Source organism: Vulpes lagopus, chromosome X (genome assembly GCF_018345385.1).
Source record: "Vulpes lagopus strain Blue_001 chromosome X, ASM1834538v1, whole genome shotgun sequence".
NCBI lineage: Eukaryota > Metazoa > Chordata > Mammalia > Carnivora > Canidae > Vulpes > Vulpes lagopus.
In genome coordinates, this window is record NC_054848.1 from 4182497 (window position 1) to 4198861 (window position 16365).

Genomic DNA, 16365 nt, shown 5'->3' on the forward strand with positions numbered 1-16365 from the left:
GGAGAACTTTACTCCCCAGGACTCTCACACTTACAGAGAGCACCTGCTTCCCCTGGCTTGAGGGGACTCCAGGTGCTTGGGAAGATGTTTTGCTTGGCCTGAGATCATTGCAATTGTGAGTGTGCTCCAACGTCCGTGCATGAATAAACTCTGCATTCTAGACGGGGGCCTCTGAGATATGGGTTGCTTTACACAGAGCCAAGAAAAAGCTCTAGTTTCAGGATAAGTGGCATGAAAACTCTCAGAAATAGGGTCCTTATTGTGAGTCTCCTGGGAAAATCAGATTATAGAATTCTCACTTTATAGTTGAAAAAGCTGCAGCCTCTGGTATTTGGGGTATTCCAGACTTTCTGGAAGGGATCATCCATAGTCCACGAGGTAGCCATTATACACTCAATTTTTAAAGATGAGGGTTGAAATTGTCCCTGGGTTATCCATCTAGTAGGTCGAAGAGTACATTAGTTATGTATTGCTAAAGGGGTCAGCGGGGGCTATCCAAGTCTGTCCCCACAAAAAGCCAAGACCCAAGTTCTTATTTAACTCCAAAATCAAGGATATGGGCATTGATTCAATAATCCCTTCTGAAATGTGGTTTTCCTAGGAGACCAAAAAAGAGAGAAGCTTCTCTAGAGAGAAGCATGATACTGATACTGATACTGGAAGCATGAGTTTTACCTGGATGTCCCATGTGGTTGGGCTGGTGGCAGTGTGTGAAGAAATCTTACCATGAGGATCCTCACACATTTGAGGGGAACTGACTACCCTGTGCCTTGAGCAACAGAACTCCAGATCCGGGACATGGTTTGGCATTTGGAGGGAGGCAGGTATGAATCTCGTGACCGTAGCTTAGAGTCTATGAGCTTTAGACCTATATGGTGATGCCAACCCATCCTCTGTGGAAAGTGGTTTGATTTATCCATCCACCCATGAGGCTGGGGTTGCCTGGCTTAATATGAGGCTCTCTCTAAGGTGTGGAGGGTAAACAGTGATCAGATTCCATTTCTTTTGTGTCCTGTATGTCCAATAGACTATCCTTCATCACCACCAAAATCTTGCTCACACATCAGCACTGGCCAGTGTAGTTGACTCACTTCTAGGATTTACTGACCAGCAACTCTTCAAATATATGGACTGTCTTTCTTAAACAACAGAGAGCTTTGTTCCTAAAACCTCTGTGAGGAGAAGGCTGTGGAGTCCTTGTGAGCAGGGCAGGTGTAAATGGCTCCAAAAGTATGCAAAGGGTGAGATACACGATCATAAACCTTGCTGCTCACATAAATTTCCCCTAAAGACTTTTGCTCCTAAAATGGGTATAGGCACAGCACCTTACTGTCTGCAGACAGCAGGACAAGCCTGGTGATCCATCTCCGAGCCCACACGGTCATTGTCCCTTGGCAGGTGTATCAAGATTCTCTTTTAGTGAGCAACCAAGTGGGTGTGAAGAAATGTCCCCATGGGAGGACCATGCTAGGAATAATGGCAGATCTCACCTGTTCTCTGAAACCGATCTCTCTGCAGAACCTAATTAGTCTGTAAACCGCACTACCACTCACTATGGGGCACAATCTCCTGTATCTGAGGACATTGGAGGTGTAATCATGCTTCTAAACACAGAGTACTTTCCTCTGTCTTAGCAAATCTGAATGAAAAAATACAAGTTTTCCTCTAAAGACCTGTAGTTCTTATCAATAGATTTTTGACTTCACACGACATAGCAAAGGAGCTGCCATTCATGAACCATTTAGCAGATTTTGTAAAATCATACCATTTTGGAAGGTATGCCATTATTTAAAACTAGAAGTTTTAATTACTCTGTGTCATGTAACATTGTAGAATGCATGAAGCTATGTGCAAAGGGACTCTTGAAATATGTATTTCCTTTTGGCAGAAAAAAATAACTTTAGGGACTCTTATTGATGGGAACAGGGCCAGTACATGGATGGACACTGGGCTCCAGCAAACTTCAGGATAGAAAGAATGTACCTGGGGTGGGATATGATGGCATGCAGAATAGGCTGGACTTCTATCTGGACATATCTGTGGGAACTCTTTGCAATCATCTTCTAAAATGAAATTTCCCAAGAGAATAACTATTCATCTTTTTTTAAAAAAAGATTTTATTTGTTCATTCGTGAGAGACACAGAGAGAGGCAGAGACACAGGCAGAGGGAGAGGCAGGCTCCCTGTCGGGAGTCTGATGTGGGACTCGATCCCAGGACCCCAGGATCATGACCTGAGCCAAAGGCAGACGCTCAACCACTGAGCCACCCAGGCATCCACTATTCATCTTTTTAAATAAAGGAATAACCAGTGCTCCCCATGTGGCTCCAAACTCAAGGTTTTCAGGATCTAATTCAGACACTAACTTAACAAGCCAAACTTTCATCCATAAAGTTAGACTATAGAAAAGAGAGAAAAACTTTTAGGATGAATGGGATCAATAGATATCAGAGAAATTCCTAGATTTGGCCCCTACAAGGGTCAAGATCATACCACTGACTAGATGGTTGCCCAAGTTAATGGCATGGGCTGATGGATACATTTTCATAGGTCAATTGTGTCCCTGAAGCGGTGCACAGCAGCTCCTGATATAATTCTGGGCATGAATATACTCAAGGAGACTTGAGAATAGCCCTTTTGAAGTAAGGTTAAACATCATTCTCTCAGCTACTTCCTTAGAGAATTCTGAATGCAGGTCCCATTAAAAGAACAATATAGCAACAAAGGGCATCCTACTACTGTTTATTTAGAGATTGCAACCCACCTTATATCCCTTGGATGAAAATTAGAGCTTCTCATGTACCTACCATTCTAGGAGCCGAAATATCAAGGTTAAAACCCTCCCCTCTGATTTTCTGAGCATGGAATACAAACAAAATAACTAGTGACTCCAAAGGCATTTCAAACATTAGCTCACATGGAGTCATGCAAAGCAGGGAAGATTCTGTTTGTAAATTCCAATCACTACTTAGAAAGACATTAAGGATTCATATCCTAGGCAACAGAAATGTGTTCTGTAAAAGAAATCTTCCCACATGCTTTTCTATATTTGCCATAGTTAAGCTTGCATTTAAACAAATGAGGAGTTTCTTACCTCTCTACCCAGTGGTCCTTCAGCAAACCAGCTTCTGTTCTCCAAGTCGCTCCATGAATGTGCAGAAAGAACTGGATCCCATTGTGGGGACTACAGGAGGCCCCTCATCTAAGACAGGTAAAAACTATGATATCAAGGCTACTAGATGTAGATACAAAGGTATTAGTTGCCATTAGCTTACAGGAGAGAGCTTTGTGCAAGACATCCTTGTCCCACAAATAAGAAACTGGCTTCAGTGACCGAGAATCAACAGTCCCCATGGCATTTGCTCCCCATAATAAAGACCATTTCTATGTTGACACACATCTCTTCTGGTTTGAAGAATAGTCAATGGAATAAATTTAAGACATCAGACTGTGTTTATTGCAGTCACTGGACAAATTATTATTTTCTTCTATTGTACTTTGAATTTATGATTTTGGACCCTTCCATCGTTAAGCCAAGGGATATAAACCTAGTTGCAAACTTTCAGGAACACCAGAGCCAGAACATCCCAGGGATTGCTACCTGAGACCTTTGCTTGAGGCTCTCCATTGATGCTGCTCCTTGGTCAGTGATTTGATAGACGGAAGGCAAGGAGGAAGAGTCTCTACCAACTGATGCTAAAATGCTGAGGCTCCTATCCTTCCAGACCATGAAAACCTCCATCATGGCAAAGGAAGTCAACACAATGAAAAAAAGCATGGGATCCATAGTGAGAATATGAATGTGAGCACCCTACTATTGCAATAGGGTGACCATGCATTTGGTAGGGAGATGTCAAGGTACTTCTGGGAACCTGTTTGGGTTCCAGGACCTCGTGACCTCCCTTTCTACAAAATGCATCCTTTACGTGGTCCAGCCCCATACTCCTGGACACTGACGTTTGGAGGCCAGAGTTGCAGGCTGTCATGAAGTGGTGCTTCCCTGGTGAGTCCTCATGCAGCAAGTGGCAAGTCAACAGTGCTTCAAGGACATGCAGCATTCATTCAATGGGTTGATGGCCATGGGTTCAAGAAAGTTTCAGTTTCCTGAAATTCCCTATAACTTCCATTTATCTTCTTTTTTCGAACCCAACTCTGCAGAATACACTGTAGCCCTCTGTATATCATAAGATGCTACATCCTGGAGGCCTTTCGGTGCTTCAGTGATCTCTTTGATGGAGCCCAAGATAGTTTTTATGTTGAATTCCATCTTCAGTGGGTAATACCATGTAAAGTTCTAAAAGAAGAGAAAGAAGAACATGAATCAACAATAGAAACATGGATTTGTTTTTCCTTATGTCATTAACATTTGAGAATTTTTAAAAGTAGCCAGTAGTTTTAGTCTTAATTAATTTTTAATGGATTTGTACCATTGTCCATATTTAAATCAACACTATGGGATGAAAAAGCAGCAATAATTGATTCAATTTAGGTCAGATGTTGGTAATAATGTTTAAACAAAGATTACGTTTCTATACTAGATAGGTCTTCTAAGCACAACATATCCAAAGAAACGAGAGCTTTAAATGATACACTGGACCAGATGGATTTCACAGATATCTACAGAACTTTACATCCAAACTCAACTGAATACACATTCTTCTCAAGTGCACATGGAACTTTCTCCAGAATAGACCACATACTGGGTCACAAATCGGGTCTGAACCGATACCAAAAGATCGGGATAGTCCCCTGTATATTCTCAGACCATAATGCCTTGAAATTAGAACTTAATCACAACAAGAAGTTTGGAAGGACCACAAACACGTGGAGGTTAAGGACCATCCTGCTAAAAGATGAAAAGGTCAACCAGGAAATTAAGAAAGAATTAAAAAGATTCATGGAAACTAATGAGAATGAAGATACAACCGTTCAAAATCTTTGGGATGCAGCAAAAGCAGTCCTGAGGGGGAAATACATCACAATACAAGCATCCATTCAAAACCTGGAAAGAACTCAAATACAGAAGCTCACCTTACACATAAAGGAACTAGAGAAAAAGCAACAAATAGACCCCACCCCCAGCAGAAGAAGACAGTTAATTAAAATTCGAGCAGAACTCAATGATATCGAGACCAAAAGAACTGTGGAACAGATCAACAGAACCAGGAGTTGGTTCTTTGAAAGAATTAATAAGATAGATAAACCATCAGCCAACCTTATTAAAAAGAAGAGAGAGAAGACTCAAATTAATAAAATCATGAATGAGAAAGGAGAGATCACTACCAACATCAAGGAAATACAAACGATTTTAAAAACATATTATGAACAGCTGTACGCCAATAAATTAGGAAATCTAGAAGAAATGGACGCATTCCTGGAAAGCCACAAACTACCAAAACTGGAACAGGAAGAAATAGAAAACCTGAACAGACCAATAACCAGGGAGGAAATTGAAGCAGTCATCAAAAACCTCCCAAGACACAAGAGTCCAGGGCCAGATGGCTTCCCAGGGGAATTCTATCAAACGTTTAAAGAAGAAATCATACCTATTCTACTAAAGCTGTTTGGAAAGATAGAAAGAGATGAAGTACTTCCAAATTCGTTCTATGAGGCCAGCATCACCTTAATTCCGAAACCAGACAAAGACCCCACCAAAAAGGAGAATTACAGACCAATATCCCTGATGAACATGGATGCAAAAATTCTCAACAAGATACTAGCCAATAGGATCCAACAACACATTAAGAAAATTATTCACCATGACCAAGTAGGATTTATCCCCGGGACACAAGGCTGGTTCAACACTCGTAAAACCATCAATGTGATTCATCATATCAGCAAGAGAAAAACCAAGAACCATATGATCCTCTGATTAGATGCAGAGAAAGCATTTGACAAAATACAGCATCCATTTCTGATCAAAACCCTTCAGAGTGTTGGGATAGAGGGAACTTTCCTCGACATCTTAAAAGCCATTTACGAAAAGCCCACAGCAAATATCATTCTCAATGGGGAAGCACTGGGAGCCTTTCCCCTAAGATCAGGAACAAGACAGGGATGTCCACTCTCACCACTGCTGTTCAACATAGTTCTGGAAGTCCTCGCCTCAGCAACCAGACAACAAAAAGACATTAAAGGCATTCAAATTGGCAAAGAAGAAGTCAAACTCTCCCTCTTCGCCGATGACATGATACTCTACATAGAAAACCCAAAAGCCTCCACCCCAAGATTGCTAGAACTCATACAGCAATTTGGTAGCGTGGCAGGATACAAAATCAATGCCCAGAAATCAATAGCATTTCTATACACTAACAATGAGACTAAAGATTACGTAACAAAAAAAAAATGAATGACAGTCATCCTCTCAGATTAAAAACAACTAATAACAACAACAACAAAAGAAAAAAAAAACAAAGAAGATATAACAAAACAAATAAAGAAAAAAAAAGCCTGTCAAGAATGAATTCTGGGCCATCTTAGCCAAGGCATCTTTTCATAGATTGGGATGACCAGTCTTAACTTTCACCATAAGCAAAAAGGTAGGACTCCTGATACAGCAGAAAATGTTAAGTATACTCCACAATCTACGTTTCCTGTGTCTTGATAAAACTGCATCCACTTTCCATGAATGACCAAGTCCATTCACTGACCTCATGACCTCTGAACTTCAGATGTCCAAGCTTGGACCTCAAAACAACTGCTAAATAGGATTGGTTGTTAAAGATCTGGAGAAGCTCAAAGCAGACACTTCTGTTATCACATATCAAGAAACGGGTGGAGGATAAGCATCATTAGACAAAAAATAACACCTCAGGACTCATGACTGTGATTTATTTCTGGATTAACATTGTATCATTGACTATTCACTGTTATTTAACGTTGTAAAGTATAAAATATAGTATTGTAATAATTTATGTCATGTTATCTGACAATACATTATATGTAAGTTATCTTCCAAATTATGTCTCCTTGCAGCTAAACCAGCAGGCATTTGATAGGACAAATCAACATACTGTGATTAAAATATTACAAAATAGATACAATGCAGGATCTTTAGGAAGTACCTTCTTTTATTTTGCTTAGTTCTTGAATCAAAGTTGGTTACCACCCCTCCCACGCATACATCCAGAAAACACTTAGCAAAAAAGACACTCTCTCCAGCCTTTCCTAGACATATTGTTGAAGGGAATAGAGTGATATTGCAAATTATAGGGTTCTAAATCCTTGGTATATTTGTTCCCCCCAAATCTCTGGAGATAAAAAGTAAAAATGAAAAGTAAGCTGGTACCAGGTTGGACAAATAGAGGCATATGCTGGTCACTTTATAGGCACCAAAGGCATATGTAACGAGTGGAATACAAGGGGGAAATATACATTAATAAAAAACAAAAGGTCACCAAAGGAATCATGGGTGAGATACTCTTTTGCTTCTCCCTCTGCCCCTGCCCCTCCTTACCCCCTGGTTCTACATGCTATCTTTCTCTCAAATGAATACAATCTTTAAAAAAATAAATTAAAATAAAATAAAATGTATTTGTTCTAACAACCATCTTATTGAAAGATGAAACACAGCATGGGATCTCATGCTTTGATAACCCTTTTCAGACACAGATTGGGGCATTTCCTGTTCTCTGCTGCAAAACAGGAGTTACAGACATGCTAGGACTAAGCAAAGATCCCAGCAGTTTTGGCTGGTCCTGATCAATGGTTTCAAGGTGAAAGGCACTTTCTAACATTGGTATCACTGTTATGTTTAATGCCTCATTAATTTTTATCTCCTTTATTATTTTTCAATATATGTTTGGAAGATCCTCATAAAGTCTTTTCGCCAGTTGTAGTCTATTCATTCCTGGTTCCTTATGTTTGTGTGCCTTTGTGAAAGATATTTTCTAAAAAGGTATGTTCTAATTATGGCCAGTATATCAATATACAAGTGTTTGGGAATATTTATATGGTATCCAGCAACTGTGATAAAACCTCATTGTTTTGAACAATTGTATCTCAGTATTCTTTGAGGCCCGAGGTTTTCTAGGTAGACAATGAATAAGCTCTGAAGGATAACAGCTCCTTCCTTTGTAACCTTCATAGATTTTATTTTCTTCTTATTCTTTAGTACCTCCAATAGAAAGCTGAATGGAGGTGGTAATAAAAAGCATTCTTATTCCTGATCTTAAACAGAAATACTTTTACCTTTTCACCATTAAATATATTTCAACTCAGTTTTGTTTTATTTTTTAAGAAGATTTTATTTATTTATTTATTTACTGGAGAGAGAGAGCAAGTGAGCAGAGGGAGGAACAGAGAGAGAGGGAGAAGGAGACTCCCCACTGAGGGTGGAGCCAGACATGGGGCTCAATTCCATGACCCCAAGATCATGACCTGAACCAAAATCATGAGTCGTATGGTCAACTGACTGAGCCACCCAGGGGCCCCTCAGTTTGTTTTAAATAGACATTTGTCAGAGTAGGAAAGTTGCTCTCTAGCCCTAATTGGTAAGGATCTCTTTAAAAAAAAAAAGTGAGTAATAAATTCGGACTTTATCAAATGCTTTTTCTTAACCTATTAAAATGATCATATAGGTTTTTCTCTGGTGATTAATAGAACGATCTTTCTTTCTTATTTTTTTAAAAGATTTTATTTATTCATGAGACACAGAGAGAGACAGGCAGAGACATAGGCTAAGGGAAAAGCAGGGAGTTTGATGTGGGACTTGATTCCAGGACCCCAGGGTCACACCCTGAGCCAAAGGCAGATACTCAACCATTGAGCCACCCAAGCGCCTCAATAGAATGATCTTTCTAATGTTAATCCAGCTTTGTATTTCTAAGAGCACCCCAATTTTCCCATGATGTGATTATTATTCTTTATACACTACTAGATTATTTTATTGTTATTTTAAGATGTTCATTCTTAGACTTAACATTTATTCTCCTTGGATAACTTGGTTATTAAAGTTAGGTAGTGTAATAGATTAAGTTGAGATCAGTTTCTTATTTTTCTGGTCTCTGGGAGAGTTGTATTGGTTTGGAATTATTTGCTGATCATTTGTTAGAATCAATATAGAAAAACCATGTGGGTATAGGCCTTTCCTTCAGCTTTTAAATTTTATGTTTCTTTTTGAGTCAATTCTATCTTTCTAGGATTTTGAAAATTTACATTTTTTAATTTATTGGTGTAACGTCGTTAATGCTATCGTGTTATTATCTTCTTGATCTCAGCAGTATCTCTATATATTTTTTATTCTGATAGTATATTTATCTCTCTCTCAGATCTTTTTCTGTGACTGCTAATCAATCTTGCCAGAGGTTTTTCAGTCTTACTATTTTATTCTTTTGACTTCAGAGAAGGTTAATCTGTTGTTCTTTTCCTAACACCCAACTGTAGATGTTCAACTCATTTATGTCCATCTTACTTTCTCTTCTAAAGCAACACTCAAGATTTAAATTTTCCCTTAAGTTACTGCTCTATAGTATCTCCCCTTTGTAAAGTATATAGTATTATCATTCTTTATATCTTCCATTCTATTATGATCTCTTTTTCGACCCATGAGTTTTTAAAAATGTGTACTTTAAAATTTTAAATATTTCCTTGTTTCTATTTATCTGTACTAACCTATTTATCTCTTTGTTCTTGATTTCTATTTATCTCTTTGTTCTTGATTTCTAACTTAAGGCATTATAAAGAGAAAATGTGACTTATATGATACCAGCCTGAAGAGGTTTACTAATAATCTGCTTTATGAACCAATTGTTCAAATTTCATTGACATTCTATGTATTATGAGAGAATGCATTTTTCCTTTGTCACCGGCAACATTCACATGCTAACACGAAAGGCATTTTTCTTTTCATCATACCAATTCTGTTTAAAAGATTTCCACCTTAGAGGAAAGTTATTGAATTGCTGAGCAATGTTCAAAAATTAATTTGAATACGTTTATAGAGTGCTTAGCACATGCTTACATATGGCTATACACTAAGCATTAAAAATACAGTGATGACAGAGACCAACACAGTGTATGTTCCCATGGACCTACCTTAGTGTCTAGTGGGGCAGAGAAAGGAGTACTCACATGGTTACTTATCATTGTGTGAAATATCACAAAGGGAATGTGCAATGAGGAAGGTTCTGTTTGAGATACGGTATCGTAGCTACGGTATGCTAGTCATCACCAGCTGTACTCAGAAGTCTGGATACAAGTACAGGGAAATCACCCAAGGATATGAATCATCAAGAAAGGTTCAAGTACATGTCTGTCCCTCCACCCTATTCCTCTTCCATTCTTATCCCATTCCCTATCTCCACGAGGCCCTCATGACTTTCTTTCTTTCCTCTTTCTTCCATCCATCCATGTGCCTATCTTTTGGTCCTTCACCACCATATCTGGCTTTCTCTAGAAATATATTATTTGGGCCCTCAGGACAGAACTGCACAACTCTGTGGGTGATCAGTTCAGTAGAGTTTCCAGTGACACTCACAACCCATAAATGAATTTTTCCAGGCCAAAAGTTACATGGTTTATCAAATTTGTTGTTGATTGGGGATGTGCCTATATAAATACCAAAGGCTTTTTTAAGTAGTTACCAGGCTCTGTATTATTCTAACAAATGCAATCATCTACAGTGAGGTCCAAACTGGAGTTACTTTCATTGTGTTCAACATTTCATTCTTTCCTTTTCTTCTTGAGGGACAGAGAAAGCAGGGAGTGTGGACAGGGTGGGGGAGAAGGGGAGAGAGAGAGAGAGAGAGAGAGAGAGAGAGAGAGAGAGAGAGAAAATCAGAAGCAGGATTCATGCCCAACACAGAAGTCAACCTGGGGCTCAATCTCACAACCCTGAGATCATGACCTGAGCCAAAATCAAGAGCTAGATGCTTAACTGACTAAGGCACCCAGGCACCCCCAACATCTTATTTATTCTGTAAGTGTGTGCAGTTGGGTAAGTTTCTGTTGTTGTTAGATGGATTAACTGAAGACACGCATTGCCCTGAGAGTCAATTAAAATGTGTAGTTTGTTTTTTTTTTTTTATTTAGTTGTTGAGGCATATCTCTCCTCATTGGTACTTGAGAGGCTGGCGTATTTGACCAAGTACTTGGGTGATATCAGTCTCCATCTTGTTAGATTTATTCAATCAATCCAGCCCAGCCATAGCCCTGGCTTAGTTTGGTCTCAAGTGTGTCACTCAATCCATTAGCTAATCATCCCAGCTTCTACTACTTTGTAACCCTGGTCAGCAGGATATCTTTTTCTTCATCCAAGCTTATTAAAATGGTCCACGGGAGACGACCAATGAGCAAGCGACAGAGAGACTATGAGAAACAACCCCCCACGTGAATATCCCTTAATCATTAATTTCCATAATTTTAACCTGATCTTGATTATATCATCACCCAGTCCTCAAAGCTACGATTAAAAAACTTCATCAAATTTTTGCTCAAATAAAGATACGATCCTTCAGGTCTACTACATTTCTTGTATTTATCAGTCCAGTGAAATGATTCTAATCAGGCATGTTTTGTTCATAATGAGCCTACCCTGACTCATAGCGACCTCCATTTTCTAATTTAAGTGTTCACCAGCCAGCCTAAAATAATCCATTTCCAAATTATCCTCAGGGATGACATTAATTTCATGTTCTCTCAGAGCTAAACAGCTTTCTTGGTGATCTCAAGCGAGATCCAATCATCAAATCCAGCGTCCTCTTCTCAGCTACCCCTGCTTGACCTCTTCACAGGCATTTGACATTGTCAAACACCCCACCTTGTTTGCTCACACATTTGTGTAATTCATCTCCTTGTTCTTTGAAAAATCAAAACATTTGGTCACTTTCAGTTTTCTGGATGGAAATTGCTGCTGTCTTATAAATGACTTTTCAGCATTGCCAATGATAATTAGTCCAGACAATTTGTAAGCTCTTTCATGAATTTGAGAAGCAGCTTATCCAGGCTAGAAAATCTTTCTTCCAAAATTGGTTTCCCCTTCTAACCTCTTCCGGGTCTTGGGATTTTAATGTCCTTCTAAATGTTAGTTTCACAATTACCTGTCTGCAGGTTATTCTCAATGACAGAGCAGAAGAAGCAAAATTAAAGTCTAAGAGCGATTCTTCCTATGAAAGAAGTAGTCAATGCTTTGCATAATTACTTGGATGATGGAACATCCATAATTTAGAGTTCTTTCCGTGGAACCCCTTGATATTGTGAGAGACTATAATTTCTGGTATGCTCTTTATCTTTTGGCCAATTTGGCCAGACAAAATCATCCCATTCTGGGCTTTTCTGCTAATAACTGCTTGCTTGGTTTTGTTTGTTTTAGGAGAGTGGTAGTCAAAAATCAGAGAACAGAGAGGATGTGAAACAGTTATGAAAGCCAATTATGGAAAATAGAAAAAAAAAGAAAAATGAAAAAGAATTGTGGGAGGAAATATTTAAAGTTTAGTCCATTTTGTTATGCTAGGTAGTTGTGGAAAGACTACAGCAATCACATTATTTTAGAAGCAAGGATCCAAGGAAACTTTGGCGTTGCACAGGGCAACTACTAAGCTTGTCAGGAAGCTGGGAGGGTTCCTCCAAAATTTCCATTACTTGAGTATAAGCAGTTACCTGAGCAGAGCTAGTTCCCACCTATTGTCCTATCTTGGGAATTAGTAGCCTTTATAAGGGAAGAAGTCGGTAAAAGATTTGCTATTTGTTTCTTAAGCCCTTCCATCTGTAGTTAATAAAGGATTAAAGACAGTGTGAACTTTGCATAAAGAGACAAATGTCTGCAGAAAGTGGACAGACGTGAAGTGCTCCAAAGTAAAGGAGAGGTAGTTAGATGCCACAGGATGGAGACTTTTTAAATTTCCCAAATTTACTACAGCTTATATATTACTACTTATCGATGATTAGCTAAGACCTTAAAGGACAAAATAATATATATCCTTCTCTCCAGGACTATCATTAAAATGGCAATCAGGAATGACTGTTTAAACTATAGCTTGGCTTGGCGGGGGAAAGACAGTGAGAGGAACATCAGTAGATGGAAGGGATAGTGACAGTCATAATGAATTAGTGAGAGGGGCATCTAGGTGGCTCAGCTGGTTAAGCCTCAGATTCTTGATTTCAGCTCAGGTCTTGATCTCGGGATAGTGAGTTTGAGCCCTGCACTGGGCTCCATGCTGGGCATATAACCTACTTTAAAAAAATGAGAATGTTAACTACCTGGATCCTGTGAGAGAAAGATTTGGAGGATAATTTTCAGTCAATCCATAGAAGCACCCATGAAGGCTTCACATATTTTGTCTAGCTAGCTGATCCTATAGAACACAGAGTAAATCTTCTATGTTCTAGTTAACAATGTGAACTCAAAACTCTTGTGATATCTTTCATAGTTTTAGATGCCTTGACTCATTCTGAACTTAAGACTTTTTTTTTTTATTTAAAAAATAAATAAATAACTCTATAGGGCTGGAACTGATGGTCCCAAGATCAAGAGTCACATGCTCTACTGACTGAGCCAGCCAGGCACCCCTGGGCTTAAGACTTCTTAATACTTTTCTTAAGGATTTCTGCAAAGACTTTATATTCCTTGATTGCTTCTGTGCCCATTCTCTCATAATTGGCCCATGTTCTTGTTCTGAGTTCATTTAGAGGGCTTCTTCGTGTCATCACAATTTCTGTTAAAATGTCAGCCTTCTTGTACCCATTAGGATTATTTGCCATTGCACTGTCATGTTTTTTTTTTCTCCCCCCCCCTTTTTTTTTTAAGATTTTATTGATTTATTTGAGAGCACAGGCAGGGGGAGTAGCAGACAGAGGGAGAGGGAGAAATACGATTATCATGGACCAGGGAGCCCCATTCAGGGCCCCAGGATCATGACCTGAGCTGAAGGCAGACACCCAACCGACTGAGCCACCCAGGTGCCGGCTGTCATGTTCTTTCTGAAAATTGCCTGTCTGTTCTGTTCTTGCTCCACGTGTAAATGAACGACTTCTTTTTGATTAGTATCTTAAGTACTGTCTCTCAAAGAAAGCCACACCTCCTTCTGAAACTGAGAATTCTCCATAAACTCTTATAAGTCCACAGAAAGGTTTTAGACTCCTCCCTGGTTATGTGACCCTCCTTGCCATTTCTCGTCAAATCTTTTCCAACTTGTAATTCTTTCCTGTTGTGCTTTCCTCTTATGTTTATCAAAGTACAGATTATATGTACCTTGGACACTCTATGCCTGTTTTTGTTGTCTCCAAGCACTTTTGCCCATCACTACCTTGCATTATAATACACCCTTGCTCCCAGTTACTAGGGGGCCTCCCCACCTCTAAATTCACAATATTTTTTTGGGGGGTGGGAGTGAAAACTCTCACCCATTTTGTTCAGCCAGATCAGCAGAATTGCTACCATCTTTAAAATCTGTTCCATCATGCCATGCTTGTAGCCACCACTTGCAAAGGTGCTATGACTGCATAGCTCCTTGACTCATTCTGCTTACCCTGCCTCTTTTCGGCATCATCCAATAGCATCCCCAATTTGCATTTTTCCAAACAATGTTTTGCCTTTTGGGCTTTGCCACATCCTGAAAAACATATTGGAGGTGTTCCTCCTGCTTTGGCATCTCCTTCCTCCTCCCACTGTCCAAATTTTACTCACACTAGCAGGTTTTCGTTATATGGTGGTGGTTCAACACTTATGTGGTTCTTCATTTCATCAAAGATGAAGTTTAACATTTCCCTTCTGTTTGTTGTGTTCCATTGCTTTGGTCAGGAAAGCAGAGATATCTATAACATTATGAATGAGAACTTGGGTTATTTCTGCTTATTTCTAAAATTGTGAATTATAAAACAAATAAAATAAAATACACTAATTATCTCCCTTGAAATAGCCATACAATCACATATGGGCCCCTTATGTTTTTAATATTTTATTTTTTGGTCCATATCTCCTTCAAGACTGCCGATTCCACAACAGTTGATTCATCTAGCACATGTTGGTTGGTTGTTGAGTCAAATTGGCCCAATTAGAGAAATGATGTTATGTTCTACTCGTTTCATAAAAAGATATAACAGTCTTTGGGGCGGAGAGAGCAATACAAATTTGATCACATTTATTTGTACATACGACACTGAGAATTTTCAGATGATGACATCATTCAATGTGGCTGTTTTTTCCCTCAATTTTCAAATAAGCTTTTTCACTCACTTATGAATCCACGTATCAAGTGTACTTCAGATTGATTCTTTATGCATGTAAAAAAGTGCATGTGTCCTAATGAATGCAGCTTTCCCAGGTTCTTGGAAGGACTCTGGATTTTCTTTGTTTCAAGTCTCCTGGAACAATTTCTTTACTGTCCTCTTCCACATCTTATCCACAAACTCAGAGATAGCTGCTTGGCAATGAATAGACTCAGCCTGGTTGTATCTTGCTTCCTATTTTTGGCATTCTTTTATGTCTTCCTGTGGATAAATAACGCCAGGGAATTTTGGAATGGGAAGCACTCTTAGGATCTAACTCCAGCTCCCTTATGTCCCAGATTGAGGAATTGAGGCCAGGATGCCAAGAGAGATGCACAAGTTCTCAGCTAGTGAGCAGTAGAGCTAATTTTCCTGAGATCAAGTCTCATGTTCTCTCCAATGCCTTTGTTTTGAACTTGAGTGTCAGGTCAGTAGACACGTATACACAATGGAACAGCACCTATGTCCTTAGAAACATACAGCATCACCCTCAAGCTTAACAACTTGGCAGCTACTCAAACTTGTCTTACCTCCAAGTAAAAATAAAAGATAATGTATGTCATTAGCATAAATGTGACAATTAGGTAAATCCAGGGCATGTAGAGATATGTTCCTCAGTGATGAACACCTTTCTATTTTCATATTTTTGTCCTTTATGTTGATCACAGTCTCAAATTACTCTCTTCCCAGAAGATGGTATCAACAGAATATTTTTGTCAGTCACTGTTTTTTCTATTTTAAATGGTTTTTAAAAGATTTTATTTATTTGTGAGAGAGAGGGAGGAGTGAGGAGCAGAGGCAGAGAGGCTCCCTGCTCAGTGGGGAGCTCGATTCGGGGCTCGATCCCAGGACCCTGAGATCATGACCCAAGCTCAAGGCAGATGCTTAACCGACTGAGCCACCCAGGTGCCCCTTAAATGATTTTTTAAAAAATCAAATACATGGTGAGAATAATGGTCCATGACAGGTTATCTAAGCAGCTGATTTTCACAGTCACAAAGAAGATACTTGCCTGCAGGACAGGCAAGAAAGAATTCTTAGACAGACTGAAACTTAAGTGGTTTTGTGTGGTCAACTGGATAATTAGAGCCAAAATGTAACCAGCTCCATGTATGGGAGTCTGAGGGAAAAAGCTTTTCCTTGGGAGAAATACAGTGGCCA

The 16365-nt window shown here is 39.2% G+C and overlaps 1 long non-coding RNA gene across 1 annotated transcript in view; it reads right to left on the reverse strand.

Moving 5' to 3' along the window:
- The window catches only part of LOC121482734, a 107701-nt gene extending 103418 nt beyond the window's left edge, over positions 1–4283 (reverse strand). Inside the window, exon 1 of the long non-coding RNA XR_005985608.1 lies at positions 3095–4283. This is a non-coding gene — a long non-coding RNA (uncharacterized LOC121482734). The remainder of the gene's footprint in view (positions 1–3094) is intronic.
- Positions 4284–16365: the final 12082 nt, after the last annotated feature.